This window comes from Erpetoichthys calabaricus, chromosome 15, assembly GCF_900747795.2.
Source record: "Erpetoichthys calabaricus chromosome 15, fErpCal1.3, whole genome shotgun sequence".
Lineage (NCBI taxonomy): Eukaryota > Metazoa > Chordata > Cladistia > Polypteriformes > Polypteridae > Erpetoichthys > Erpetoichthys calabaricus.
In genome coordinates, this window is record NC_041408.2 from 21,699,125 (window position 1) to 21,715,520 (window position 16,396).

The 16,396-nt window shown below is 41.3% G+C and overlaps 1 protein-coding gene across 3 annotated transcripts in view; it reads right to left on the reverse strand.

Moving 5' to 3' along the window:
• The window catches only part of mark1 (MAP/microtubule affinity-regulating kinase 1), a 409,722-nt gene that overhangs the window by 205,873 nt on the left and 187,453 nt on the right, over window positions 1-16,396 (reverse strand). The gene's annotated exons all lie outside the window — the stretch shown is intronic.

Here is a 16,396-nt window from a genome sequence, read left to right on the forward strand (position 1 = left end):
TCTTGTTTTGGGCTATGGTCTGTCTGGTGTCTTCCTGCACATGAGGACTGTCCAAAGATTTGACTAGTCCAGTGAAGAAAGGAGCGTTCCTGATCCCATTCACCTGTCTTCATCTCGTCAGGAAATACCGGTAGGACTATCTTTACATTCCCATTCAACATGCATTTTCTATGGACTTTAAAGTGAGTGTTTATTGTTGTGGTTTGTTTGTGTTTATTGTACATTGCCGTAAAGGGACTGGGGGGGGGATTATTTAGTGTGCAATTATATTTTGTTTATTAGTGCTTAATACATTTTTTAATTGTTTTAATTGTGTGAATCTTAGCGGTACCGGACCGCTACACACTTTAAACCATGATGCGATTCTCTAATCAAGTTGGTTCTTTAGTAAGAGTATTTCCTATTCATCTCTATGAGTTCAAACACTTGTTTAATGCAAACAGGTGTCACAAGTGGCTGGGGGTCAGACCCAGCCGGGATGCCTGGAAGGACTGGGAGGTGACGTATTCGTCTTCTGGGCCACGAGGGGGCAACCGCCCTGGATCTGGAGAGGACCACAGGAGAGGAGCAAGGAGGCTCAAGCACATGGCCACCGCCAGGGGGCACCCCGAGTCTCAGAGAGCATGGTAAACATTTACTTCCGCCACACCCGGGAACATGGAGGATGATCCTTCCAGGGACACCCGGAGTGCTTCCGGGTGCACTCCTGACACTTCCGCCACACCAGGAAGTGTCGTCAGACGGAGCACCTGGAGCCCATCCGGGTCATTACAAAAGGGGCCGCCTCCCTACAATCAGGGAGCTAGAGTCAGGAGTGGGAGCAGGACGAGGCTCCCGTGGAGAGAGGAAAGGCGGCCCACGGACAGTGAGAGAGAAGCCCGGAGTAGGGGTGATTGGTGCTGGCGACACGGTGTTAAATAAAGCGTGTGGTTTTATGAAGAGCTGGTGTCCGTGTGGTTGTGTCCGGGCTGAACCCCTCTAGTGTTATGATTTGCACTCCTTTGAAATTTTTTTCTGACCTTGCTCTACATGTCCATCAATGTCCTTCTTATTTCCGGCGGCATTTTTTTTTGATGTGTTGAATTCATTTTCAACATTTACAACATGATTTTAATGCAATTTAAAAATGTTTTGAGTTTTAACAGGATGCCATGGTTATTTTTCAAGGGCGCCGTCATTAGGTGAACTGTTTTATTTATGGCTGTTATATTTTTTTTCCCAGAATGGACTAGGAAAGCGCAGGATGTGAAGTCATCGACACGATTCTTTCAATCACCATCCAAGTTTACCAATTTTTCAAAACAAAACCTTTGTGTTAGTGTGTCTTCATGTGAGAATGTGCTTTGCTTTCTGTCTTTGGAATTCCATTTAGGAGTGAATCTCCTGTTTTGACATTTTGTCTTCGTTTACTGTCTATGCCCTGGTTGTTAGCAATACAATGCATCTGCCTTCAAGATGGCAGAACAATTTAGATATGCTTAACTTTATTTCTGGTGGTGTAATTGACAGTCCGTTTTGTGTTCAGACCTCTGCAGTCACCTCTATCTTGAGTATGGTTTGTTGCAGTTGATGTCATGTTGTCTGCGGTTACAATTCTAAGTTTTCAAGCATTTGACTTTAGTTTTGAATACAAGTTGTCATTATTATTTTTATGTGCTGTGATGGACAGCCAGCAGCTCATCCCGGCCGACACATCCAAGGCGCTAGATGGCGTCTTCCCTGCAGCATGGAAGTGCCCCGGATTCCCGCAGGGACCAAGGGAGATGGAGTTCGGCTTCACAGCCCTGCTGGATGCCGTGGGTGCCATCGTGTGACACTGCAGGGAGACGCGGGGATTTTTATTTTTCCTATAGCCCAGAAGTACTCCCAAGTCACATGGACAGAAGGACAGGAGCACTTCCGGGTCAGGGACTATATAAAGGACTATGGGAGACCCAGCAAGCGGAGCCGGAGTTGGGAGGTAGAGTGATGGAGCTGCTGGGAGAGGAGGATTGATTTATTGTTTATTGGGGTGATTGTGGTGTCTACTGTGGCCCAATATCGAAAAGAAAAGAAACTAAAAAGATTATTGGTGCTTTTACTTGGTGTCCTGGACGTTTGTCTGCGGGTTTTGAGGAGCGACAGCGCCCTTTAGTGTTACAGTGCTTTACAAATAAAATATTTAACATTTTGTTTATGCCTCAATTTTAGGTTCCTGGAGGTGGATCCCATTGCCATAACATGACTGCAAGTTATGCAGCACATGACGTCACTGGGTCTCAATATAAAATGGCACCACCTTCAAGGACTATAGTGAGTGAAAAAGGCACCTAGAAAAAGCTGCTTGCTAAAAAAAACTAATTTTAATTGGGCTCAGGATCAGTTTGGTTTTAAACTTCCTTTTCTCTTTTTAACTGAGTCCAAGAATTGTTTTGCCCTTTTTGATTCCTGATCTGGTTTTGGCCGATGCCTGCTCCGATTCTGTTTTCACGTTGCTTTTTAATGCCTGAAACTCCTGGTTAGATAACCTCTCACAACAATTTGCCTTTTTGCATTGTACAACCCCCCCCCAACATAATAATCATCTGTGGGGGAGGAGTGAAAGCTTTAGATTCAATAAAAATTTCGATCTCAGGTTTTTGATGGATCATAACGTTTTAGGGTCCCCTAATACCGAAAACACAGATATCTCGATGATAAGTGTGTCTGTCTGTGTGTGTATCTGTGTGTCACGGTCTAGAGCTAAAACGGTGGGACAGAATAATACCAAACTCTAAATGTAAATGGCTGTTGCTTCACCATCTGAGGCCCGCCACGCCCTCGACCCTCTGCAGTTCGCATACTAGGAGAAGGTGGGAGCGGAGGATGCCATCATCTATATGCTACATCGATCCCTCTCCCACTTGGACAGAGGCAGTGGTGTTGTAAGAATGATGTTTCTAGACTTCTCTAGCGCCTTCAACACCATCCAATCTCTGCTCCTCAGGGACACGCTGACAGAGATGGGAGTAGAGTCATACCTGGTGGCATGGATCGTGGACTATCTTACAAACAGACCTCAGTATGTGCGTCTCGGGAATTGCAGATCTGACATTGTGGTCAGCAACACAGGCGCGCCGCAGGGGACTGTACTTTCTTCGGTCCTGTTCAGCCTATATACATCGGACTTCCAATACAACTCAGAGTCCTGCCACGTACAAAAGTTTGCTGACGACACTGCTATCGTGGGCTGCATCAGGAGGAGTATAGGAACCTGATCAAGGACTTTGTTAAATTGTGCGACTCAAACCACCTACCCAACAAACTTGAAACAGACTCTTAGCTACAGAGAAATAAAAGTACGGTTTTAGGGATATTAGAAGAAATGGTAAGTAAAAAACTAGGCTGCTGTATGGACATCAAAAAGCCTAAAAAATGCTGGGCAATATTCATAGTCTTTCCTAAAGTCGTATCAAATAAACCCTAAATAATTCTTTGTTTTTCAAAGTACTGCCATAGTTGGTAATCGTGGGGTCTGAATTGATTGATTTTATACAAATCTCCATTGTCTGCTGACATTATTTATAATGGCCTTGTGATGATGTCACACCACATGCATAGCAACAGATATCACTGACATCAATAATGATGAGCGAGATGGAAGAGTTTCATTTCGCAAACAGTTTTACGAAACACTTTAAACTTTGTTCTGCAAGTGATTTCTAAAATTCCAAAACACAAAACTCACTGAAGCAAAAGTTTGTAGGTTTGGGTTGGAAAGTGCAGAACGTTGCCCCATAAGGGTTTTTCCACAGCCAAAATTGCTGGTCGCTTTCCTCCACTGCCCTCTTGCGTTGCTCAGAACTTCAAGGTGGCTCCACACAATATCACCACAGTGCCTGCCTGACGCAGCAATCATTTAGGTGCCAAGGTAACACCAGGTGTAACACCATCTGCCCTCAGTTTCCCCAACTCCATAAGCCGATCGCTGGCTTATGGCTAAAGGATTATAGCGGCTGGGAAGGGAAGTACTTGCAGGTTATTTGTTCTCTAGCCCCCCTTTGTAAGCTCTGCCCCATAATAAACGGTGCTGTGCTTTTGCACATGAAGAGAACAAGGATGCAGATGACATTATAATTAACTGTATGAGCTAATGAAGTGGACTTCGCTTTTGTAGAAGACATTTTGTTATGCTAAATTTTTGGGGAAAGCCAAAAGTGATGTTTGGCCGTGGAGAGTCAGTCAACAATATGGCAGCGTCCATTAGAAACAAAATACAAAATGTCAGTGCCTCTCTAACAAATTGGACATGCAAATACAACAACAGAAAACAATTAAAATAGACTTCAGTGCTAGAAATAATAATAAATAAAGGAGGGACGGTTGGAAAACTGAAGCTCATGCATTTCTAACATTTGAAATTTGAATAAATTTGACTCTTCTCTTAAATATTTCTCTTCAGCAATATTTTTAACCAGCTGATGAAGCAAATATAAAACCTTACAACAACCTTAACAGAGTAGTTCACTGACAAACCAGACTTTAAAAGCAAGTTGTTACAAAAAACAGTGTAACGGACGGCCCTGCTGCATATGTTCCAGGGGAGAAGCCATGGGCTCCTCAGTACTCCCCCAGGACGTCTGGTGGAAGCCTCCCTGGGTGATGATGGTGCCTCAGTTTCTCGCAGGGTTCCATGGGAGATGGAGTTCTCCACAATCCTGTGGGGATCTGGGGTGGCCACCAGGAGGTGCTGCATGGATCCTGGAGCCCACCTGGACACCTCTACAGCCCCACCCGGAGGTGCAATTAGCAACAGGTGATCAAGCACCTGGAGCACTTCCGGGTGGGCTATAAAAAGGGCGAGCATCCACCACTCAGGAGCCAGAATCAGGAGGAAGAGGACGAGGTTGCCTGGGAGGAAGGATTAGTTTGGTTGTGCTTTATTTGAAGTGCTTTGGGACTGTGTATTGCCTGTGGGGTTCGCAGGGAAGATGTGCTCCACAGGTGAAGAAAAATATAAAGTCTTTGTGCTTTGACACGTGCCTCAGTGTGAATCTGTGCCGGGTCGGGCGCCTATATAGCGCCTTATTTCAAAACAGCTAAATGGAAATATCCTGAATTTCCTTGGAATTCACTAATCCAACACTACATATATAATAATGCTTGAATTTTTATACTTAGTACAGATTTTAAGCAGTATGTTTCAATTACTGAAGAGAAAATATCAGAATACATTTATTTACTTAGATAAATCTGGTAGCTTATGATGATACCATTCTTTATGAACCCTACGCTGAAATCCCCCAAAGATTATAAACCCCCTCAATTGTTATTACACTGGGGGATCCCCATCTCTTCCACACATTAAAGTTTAAGCCCTTATTGTATTTAGATATTTATGAATGCCAGTACTTGTTTACCTGAATGACAGTTAGGTAACTACTTGATAGATATAAAAGGATTTTAAAGCTGTCGTTACTTTTTGTGTTTGTTCATTTTATATTGCATCACAGAAAAGGGCACAATGTTGTTCCATTCAATAATGGAGGTACTTTAATAAAATGCCATCAAATGGGATTTTGCTTTTGTCGTGGTTCAAAAGGTACTAAGTGTTGTCAATGTTCACTGGTACTGGTATCAAATACACAAATTCATCACCACTCTGCAGTTATCACTTAATGACTACTTTAAGTCCGCTAAGCTTCCAGCACAGCACTTCGATTACATCACTAGTATCTCGGGTCTCCAAGGGATCCATCTTGCTGAATTAATCCCAAAGAGAGCTTGTCCACCGCTAACTGCACACACACTGGCATCCGTGAGTTTACATGTCTCAGCACGAACAACAGCTAGAGATGTTATCAGCCATCGCAGGATAGCTGTTTAAACAGTGTTTGCGGCAGCAGGGCGAGTTAAATAAAGCTGTCATGAAGCCCCCTTATAACTGAAAATGGCCGGCAGAAACCAAGTACTCATTTGCAGGAGGACTGAAGTGTTTAATTGCGTGATAATAGATATATTTCTTCACAAATAGAGGCAGCAAGACAGATTCTACTTGTGTATGATGATAGCGCTAAACCATAAACTAGGATGGCACTTGTGAATTTGCATGGTGTGACAGGAGTGTTGAGCAGCGCTGCTCACTGGCACCTCTAGCAGATACAGATGATCCCTCACAGTATTTCAGCCTGCGTAGTACAGCACAGATTTTAAGAAAACCAACAGACATGTTCAGCGACTGATTGAGCACGGCACTCTGAAATGCAATTCCTGGTTGTACATGCGGTCTGATGACTCTTGTGATGAGTCTTTTGTGTTTACAAGACATAATTTAGAAGCCTGAAGTTGAAAAGCATCGAGTCATATCATATGACATATAATTACTGAGTTGTCAGTTTTTCCATTGAACAAAAGTTGAAGTTTCCTGCTAAACTGACAAAAGTGTCCAGTGTGCGCAAACTGGTGAAAAAGCAAAGCCTGCTGTATATTATTATTTTTTCCTCAGTTTTACCTTCAAAACTAATAATTTGGCACTAGAATAATGACATTGTGTGGCTTTTCAAATCAATTGGTGGCCCCAAAGACCCCATACAGTAAGTACATCACAAACATTTCAGGACAATGATGTTTCAGACTCATCTCGAAAAACGAAATAAAAGGTAGTTAAACTATACGCTAGGATCGTAACCAGGAATTCAGTGGAAGGTACGAGCAGATAGATCTGTAAACTCTGAAAGAAAATGCCAGAAACATTCACTCTTTTGACCACTCGGCATTAAGGTCGTGACTCATGTGACCACGGCCATAACAACTGACTAGTGTTAGAACAACAAATTCAAAAAGTAGCGTGAAAACAAACAGTAAATTTGCAGGATATGAAATTAATTTCAAAACATTAAAAATAACTAGGGTGGCACGGTGGTGCAGTGGTAGCGCTACTGCCTCACAGTTAGGAGACCTGAGTTCACTTCCCGGGTCCACCCTGCGTGGGTTTCCTCCGGGCGCTCCGGTTTCCTCCCACAGTCCAAAGACATGCAAGTTAGGTGCATTGGTGATTCTAAATTGTCCCTAGTGTGTGCTGTGTGTATGGGTGCCCTGTGGTGGGCTGGCAACCTGCCCTGGGTTTGTTCCTGCCTTACGCTCTGTGTTGGCTGGGATTGGCTCCAGCAGACCCCCGTGACCCTGTGTTAGGATATAGTGGGTTGGATGACTAACTGACTGACTGACTAAAAATAACTATTGAAAAATGTTCCTAGGAGTCTATAAAAGTAAGAATGAAGCCACCTCACAGCAGTACGTTTAGTTTCTAGTAGATCTTCATCTTCTTCTAGTCACAGCTTTATGCCATGAAGAACCATGTGCTACTCCCTGGACTCGTTCTCCAATGATAGTTAATAGCACATTAGAAACTTTAGATGTTTTTTGTTTGGCTGTCATCGTTCAGATTGCTCAACTTAGAATGCGTGCCCCTTGCTTCTGTGAAATCAGAATCAAGACAAAGATGAGAACAAAGACAGAAATGTGTTTTATGGTGATCCTTTTGTTATGATTCAGTCACACAACTTTCAAAAAGGCCTAACCACTCAAAAGAGGCCTAAAGCTTACAATCTCAGAAAGGGTGAACAGCTAAAACTCCTGGTGCACATGAACACAACTATTCCTTAGTTAATTAAGGAAATCACCAACAGAAGAAAACAAATAAAAAGATTGAATTCAAAATCCATAATTAACCAAAAAGAAATCCCAAATAATAAAAACCTTTCAAAAGGAGAAAATTAATCTGTAATTACTAAATTAGCAAAGTAAAAGGTAAATTATAAACATAAATTCACTTAACCAAGCTCTCAAAACCACAGCAACAATCAAAAATGGTCAAAAGATCAACCAAATGAACTGGAGAAGGAGGGGAGCACAAAAAAGTAACAAACGCAAGAGGTAGCTACAGCAACTAAAGCCTCAGCCAGGAATTAATGCAAACCAAATGAAGTACAGAGAGCTCCTCAAGTCCCACCTCAAGACACCAAATTACACAGTAGGGAGGAGACGGATTGGGGAAGCCTAAAAATAATACAATAAACGTGAGCTAAGGGGACGAGGAAAATGACAAAATGTATTAAAAAATGAAGAACACATACTCAACAGACAGAATCCTTTATCTTCTGTAAATAAGAAACTGGCCCTTTATTTATGATGAACTTCAAACACAAAATAAACTAAACATAAGAAGAACAGACACAGAAATATCAAACTTCACACAACAAACAGAATTTATAATCGAAAAAGACACAGACTTGTCACATCCTGTGAGGTAAGCATCATTCAATATATCCACGACACAAAGTAGTCAAAATAAAGTAAGTGAGAGGCCAAAAAAAGTGAACGTGAACAACAAAAATGATTTTTTGTGAGATCCACACAAGTTATTATATACAAGAAGAAATAATTTTTATCTTTTTTAAACATTAGCTGCAAAACCTGTTATGATCTGTTAATATTTAAACTTTTTTTTTGTGTTCGATTGTTCACGATTATTATATACCTGACAGCCAAATTACCTGGCACTGCCAGTGTGAATAAAAAGGAAAAAACTGGAAAACAGTTCACAAATGGCTAAACACAACCAACAATGAGCCAAAAAGATGTCCTGTTAGACTGAACCTGCAATCCACTCAGTCAGTGAAACTGTTATCCAGATTAGTTAAGAAGAAAATGGCGTACGTGTCTGTGGTCTTTGAGGTCACGACTTGGCCAGTAGAAAACTTTGTGTATGCTGAAGACGACGTCCCACATCAGCCGAAGTAGGAACTATAGTGTCCACGTTGGTGCTGGTTTTTGGATTGCCCCCTCTTGTTATAACCCCCTCACCAATGTGACATATAGCCTACTGTATATTTTAAATTGGACCAATGGAAAGGCAGATGCAAAATTTCATGAAAATCGGTTCAGACATTTTTGTGTGATTAGCGAACAAACCATCAGAAATCAAAATTTTCATACATTATGGGATTTCTGAGATCTAGTTTTGCATTTGTTACCTCCTGACAAAGCTGAGTATTTGTTGACGTTCTGCTGTGATGCCATTTTGTTTTTGTCACGTGCACTGCCATTCTGAGAACATTGTGAACTGTGAATTCCCAGGATCCATTCGTTAGTGACATCAAATTAGCAATGGTATATAAAGGTCATTCCTTTCAGTTCTGAGGTATCTGAACTTGTTAGATAGCAAACCTTTTCTTGGCACATAAACTTAACTTTCATTTTGAAATCCTGGTCACAAATCCTTGATCTTGTTTTTTTAGTCTGAAATTTTGATTGCGTTTTGGACTTTGATAAAAGATCTCTCTAACTCCCAGTTTTGACCTCAGCCCTTTGATTATCACATCTTCTGGTCAGTTCTATTTTATGTCCTCTGTTTCTCTTTGGGTAGAAAAAAGCCAAGCAAAATGACACCTTTTATTGGCTAACTAGAAAGATTACAATATGCAAGCTTTCGAGGCAACTCAGGCCCCTTCTTCAGGCAAGATGTCGTTCCATGTAGTAGCGGTACATTTCGGTGTCTTGTATATCTGTAGTACTAGGGTGTTGTACCGTGTTAGCCATTATGAATGTAGAGAAAAGCCAAGCAAAATGACACCTTTTATTGGCTAACTAGAAAGATTACAATATGCAAGCTTTCGAGGCAACTCAGGCCCCTTCTTCAGGCAAGATGTCTTTGGGTAGAACAAAGCCTAAACAATGCAGAGACATAAGCGGGCCTTCATAAAGGTCAAGAATGTCTGAAATCCTTCAAACAAAACCAAAGATAAAGTCTACTACATTACGGATCAACATCTCTTTGCCCAAACTCTAACCCTAATGCATCTGCATGGATGGCGTCTTCATTCCACTCACTGAAGGCAATCCGTGAGCAGTCAACATCAGCTTGATAACTTCACTTAGTGATCACCGATCAGATCTTTTCCTTAAACCATTTAAAATTCATCTTCACCTTTGTAAAGCCAATATTTCAGATATGTAACTCAGTGATATGTGTGGTTAGATAAATTAATCAGTATTTTTTATTAGGTCCTCACAACAAACTTTGAAAGCGTATTATCAACATTTGACTGTGATTTAGGAAATCCATAAAGGAGATGTGGAAAAAGAGCGTCAAGTCAAAGAATTCCATGGATACTGAAGCCAGGGAATTTTCAGCTGGCTGCTGCCCAGTGATGAAGCGAATGGGAAAGCAAGAACAAGACAAGGTTTAAATTGGATTTTGACAAAGTAAAACTACTGAAGCCACATCCATTAGGAGCTTGAGGACAATCTGTTCTAATTTACAAAATGGGTCACCTTGTGCTGAACGCCACCTCAGTAAACCATGAATGCCATTTGGCAGGTGTATGAAGGACTCCAAGGCAGGAAGACCAGGCAGGGCGCCGGTCCATCGCAGGGCCACATCATACAAAGGAAGAGAATGACAGCCGTGAAGAAGACACGCAGCAGGGTTAGCATCAGTAGGGTCAGTGCATAAGAGTCAGATAGATAATGAAATGAACAAGGCCAAGATAGTGGAACGGGGAGAAGCGGTGGGATTTGAACATGAATTAAACATGAAAGCCTCAGGAGCACATCTAGAGTGACTACCTCTGAGGGTGACTATCTTCCTAATTTAAATTATATTAATGTAATGAATGCAATATCATTTTGTCTGCTTTAAAATAAGCAGACTAACAAAATAGCAAACTTCAAGAATAACAATCTTACAGTACTTTTTAGAAAAGCTGTCTTGTATTATAAAGGTCACGTGTGTATACAGTTTACACAGTACATTAGTACATGAGCTGAGATACTCCGCTTTACTCAGGCAAGACAGTGAAAAGTTAGAAATGTATAAAATAATTACAAATTATATATTGCCAAACTTTAGATAGATAGATAGATAGATAGATAGATAGATAGATAGATAGATAGATAGATAGATAGATAGATAGATAGATAGATAGATAGATATGAAAGGCACTATATGATAGATAGATAGATAGATAGATAGATAGATAGATAGATAGATAGATAGATAGATAGATAGATATGAAAGGCACTATATGATAGATAGATAGATAGATAGATAGATAGATAGATAGATAGATAGATAGATAGATAGATAGATAGATAGATAGATAGATATGAAAGGCACTATAAAATAGATAGATAGATAGATAGATAGATAGATAGATAGATAGATAGATAGATAGATTCCCCTCACACGTGCAACAAGGTGCCTATTGCTAGTATTATTTGTATTCTATATTCTTAGTATTTTTCCTTTTAATGCAAAGATATGGAAATGTTTTTCACTTCCAAGATGTGAGCATCAAATATAAAGCTATGTATGCAGCATAAACGCGATAGACAAAGTGTGCCAGACAGGCTTTGAAGGTCGTGTAATGCTTGTGACCCCAAACTGCAATGAACAATGCCAAAAGACAATAATATGGCAAGACGCCATGACAGAAATAGTCAGGGAAATGACTCATTTAACCAAAGAGTAAATCTCTTTGGGCGGCACTGTGGCGCAGTGGTAGCGCTGCTGCCTCGCAGTTAGGAGACCCGGGTTCGCTTCCCGGGTCCACCCTGTGTGGAGTTTGCATGTTCTTCCCGTGTCTGTGTGGGTTTCCTCCGGGCGCTCCGGTTTCCTCCCACAGTCCACAGACATGCAGGTTAGGTGGATTGGCGATTCTAAATTGGCCCTAGTGTGTGCTTGGTGTATGGGTGTGTTTGTGTATGTCCTGCGGTGGGTTGGCACCCTGCCCGGGATTGGTTCCTGGTTTGTGCCCTGTGTTGGCTGGGATTGGCTCCAGCAGACCCCCGTGACCCTGTGTTCGGATTCAGCAGGTTGGAAAATGGATGGATGGATGGATGGGTTTATAAGAGTGTGGGAAGAGTTTATAAAGCCTTAAAATATATATATATAAATAATAAAATAAATATAAGGTCGTTACTTCGCGGATTTTAACCTATCGCGGGGGTTACGTTCCAGATATATATATACTGTGATAATAACTGAGACCAGACATCATGAAAAAGATTTGGGGCAGCCACCAGTATAATCTCCCTGGCTGCAAAAGGCTTTAGAGTAGAACAGAGGGCCTGGAACTGGAAGTGACGTCATTGAAGGGGCCGGAACAGGGCAGGATTTCTCGGGAGAGGTCTGCAGGAAACTGAGAAACAGAGTCAGTGCACCTCGCCACCCCCTGGTTGGATGTGGTATTACTGTTACTTAAACCCTTTAGCTGCCTCCTACTTTCATGTGTGTGACAATATATCTATATCTATATATATCTATATCTATATATATATATCTATATCTATATATATCTATCTACAGTAATCCCTCCTCCATCGCGGGGGTTGCGTTCCAGAGCCACCCGCGCAATAAGAAAATCCGCGAAGTAGAAACCATATGTTTATATGGTTATTTTTATATTGTCATGCTTGGGTCACAGATTTGCGCAGAAACACAGGAGGTTGTAGAGAGACAGGAACTTTATTCAAACACTGCAAACAAACATTTGTCTCTTTTTCAAAAGTTTAAACTGTGCTCCATGACAAGACAGAGATCACAGTTCCGTCTCACAATTAAAAGAATGCAAACATATCTTCCTCTTCAAAGGAGTGCTTGTCAGGAGCAGAGTCTGTCACAGAGAGAGAGAAAAAAGCAAACAAATCAATAGGGCTGTTTGTTTTTAAGTATGCGAAGCACCGCCGGTACAAAGCTGTTGAAGGCGGCAGCTCACACCCCCTCTGTCAGGAGCAGAGAGAGAGAGACAGAGTTTGTTTTTCAGTCATAAATCAATACGTGCCCTTCGAGCTTTTAAGTATGCGAAGCACAGCATGTCGCTTCAGGAAGCAGCTGCACAAAAGATAGCAACGTGAAGATAATCTTTCAGCATTTTTAGACGAGCGTCCGTATCGTCTAGGTGTGCAAACAGCCCCCCTGCTCACACCCCATACGTCAGGATCAGAGAAAGTCAGCGCAAGAGAGAGAAAGAGAAAGTAAGCTGGGTAGCTTCTCAGCCATCTGCCAATAGCGTCCCTTGTATGAAATCAACTGGGCAAACCAACTGAGGAAGCATGTACCAGAAATTAAAAGACCCATTGTCCTCAGAAATCCGTGAACCAGCAAAAAATCCGCGATATATATTTAAATATGCTTACATATAAAATCCGCGATAGAGTGAAGCCGCGAAAGGCGAAGCGCGATATAGCGAGGGATCACTGTAGATCTATATCTATATATATCTATCTATATATCTATATCTATCTATATATCTATATCTATCTATATATATATATATATATATATCTATATCTCTATATATATATATATATATATCTATATCTATCTATATATATATATATATATATCTATATCTCTATATATATCAGCCTCGACACGGACTCCAGATGTCGAAAGCACACCCGTTTATTGCACACAACACGCACAGTGCACAAAACACCACAATAAAGCTCACACTCCCTTTTGTATTTCTTTTCTTCTGACGCATATATATATATATGTATGTATGTATGTATTTATGTATGTGTGTGTGTGAGGATACACACATCAGTATTCAGTGTTCGGATTCAGCGGGTTGGAAAATGGATGGATGGAAATATATGAACCCCATTAGCCACACCCACCTCTCCTCCCCTTGCCACTCCCACTTTAAAGGACTTACGCAGGCTCAAGATGTCGTCTTCATTATGACCTCGAGTGGTGAGCTCCTCACTTGCTACTCTGCCTTCAACAGTGCTGCCAGTGCCTCAGCGTACCGAATTAAATAGGACTTCTCCCACTTGGGACCCCAAGGCTTTCTGAATCTCTCTTGTACTTATGTTCTTACAATACTTGATTTGTGCTCACATTAATAATACATTTTATTTATATAGTGCCTTTCCCATGCTCAAGGCGCTTAATATTAAATATTAACATTAATATTTCAAGAGAAGTCTGTTTTATGCCAGCTCAGTTTTTATGCCTTTGGGTAGCATTGGGAACCAAAAACGTGAGGAAGACGACTAAATCTGGAAGACTCGTAAGCATGTGTCCTGGTACAGCAGACATCAAGCAGCTGCCAAACAGTGGGCTTCGCAGAAGAGCAGACAAGTAATGCATTTTTATATTAGTTCCTGGAAAAAAGGATTTTACCTTTATTACTCAACTGTTCCCAACAAAGCTAATAATTCTTCATTCTTTCCCATATTTTTCTTCAACAAAGCAAGTTTTTAAAAGCCATTTATGCTCTCGCTGTGCTTTGTAATCTGCCTGTTTATAAAGCTGATATTTGAGACTGATTCAATTCAATGTGCTGTGGGAAGAATGGCAGGGAGCAAGTGTCTGACCACTCGGAAACTTGACACCAGGGTCTACAGCTGTCAAAAAACATTTGTGTTCCCATATTGCTAGAATTCTGCCACACTTTGGGCTGTACTAATTCAAAAGCTGCAATGCCCGAACAATCTGAACACACTTTGTTCCATCGTCTTATTTTGACTTTCTGGACTGTGAAGATGATCGTCGAGACAGATGAAGTGCACATTTCCGTGCACGCAGGCTGTGTTGGCGCTAGTCACAGTAGGATTCAGACATATTATTGGTAAAATAGTAAGGACACCCTAAAGAGTGACTGCAGTGTGGCAGCTGACAAAAGATGGCTGGGTCAATGGCACCACCTGATTGACATTGGGGCAGAGGTAAATGCTGCAGACAGCCTGAATTAGGTTAGATTTAGATACTCGTTATTAATACCCATGGGTAAAATAAAATGCATACTGCAGTAAAACAAAAATAAATACAATGCATAGATATTAATTAAGACAATAGAATAAAAACATATAGTATGCTTAAATATTAGCTGAAATAAGTATAGTTTTCCTATGGGCTCTGGCCGGAGTGAACAAAGAACAAAGAGACATTGAGAGGAAGCGTTGCACTGCCTAATGGCAGCAGGCAGAAGAGGTCTTCAGTGGTGCTTCTTATTGCATCATGGAGGAATGAGGCTGTGGCTCAACATACCCCAAAGAAAGCACCCCTTGGAGAGGATGAGCAGAATTGTTCATGATAGCTTCCAATTTGCCACCATCTTCTTCTCCACAGCAGCCTCAAGAGTGTCCACAGTCAGTCCTATGATGAAGCAAGCTTTACTGATAAGTTGGTTCCAATGTTTCAGACACTACCAGGAAAAACACTGGGAGGAAAGACCAGAGGAGGCAGCATTGTGTGGCCACTAGAGAGCTCAGAGTACAACTCTGAAAGACCCCAGGAGCCACTAGAGGACATTCTAGCATGATGTGCTCATAGAAAGCTGTCCGTAAATCTAGTAGCGGCCTAAAGGAGGAGAATGAGGTGAACCCTGAAGAGGGATAAAAGGTGAAAGCGGTGCGCTTGTGCTGCTTTAGTGTGGGTGAGGTACTCCGCCATGTAGACAAAAATGTCAAGATCTGTGTAAAGAGGTCCGGAGGAGCAGAGGAGAGGCCCTAATTATCTGTACTTTGTGTTCTTCCTGTGTTCATTCCTCCATTTTATTTATGACTTGCCTCCCATGTGTTGTTGTGGGGGCTGAGGAGTGCCGTAATGGAAGGTCCCCATGTGGCTAAACATCTAGTGCAATAAATCAATAAGAGCAGTGCATTCCTACTCGAGGAATTCTATCTACGTGGTGTCACTCGGTTAACTGAGGAGCCATAGTTTTCTTAGCATGTTAATTCATGCCTGACAGAATAATTACAACATGGCAAAAGCTAAAAAAACGGAAAAAAAAGAGAATAGAAGCGTTAGGATTCTGTTTTTTTTCTTAATATTTTGTACATTTAGCATTTATTTTATATTCTTTGTGTTTTTAGAGGATTCCGAATTTGGAGAATTAATATTTAATGTTTATTTTGTTAACATATTATCGCACTGTCATTTTGTTTTTGGTTAATGAATCTCTGAATGCTCCATTTTGCGCAACTTGTGGCCTTATTTATAATTTTGTGTGTTTGGTTCACTACAAAGTAAAGTAAATTAAAAACTGCTATCCCCAAGTACACAAAAGCATGGATCGACATGGAGCCCCTGAGGAGGACCCCTCCATGTGCAGTGACAGTTTATCGGCCCAGATTTTGACACAGTTTGAGCTGAACTTTGACTTGACTTTGTCACGTTTACAGTTTTAATGGCATCGTTCGATGACGTTTCAGTATTGTAGGTCATTTAGAAATGTTTGGCAGTGCAGAAGAAGGCAAAGTATCTCTTGACATGGGCTGCTCCCCAGTGAGTGCTCAAATGGCTCTCTGTGATGGTGACCTCCGGTCCACTAATCCAATGCTCAGTCTAAGATATGGCCATACAAATGGCACCAGTTTTACTAAAACAATTCCAGTTTAACCAAAAAAAATGTTCATCATATTC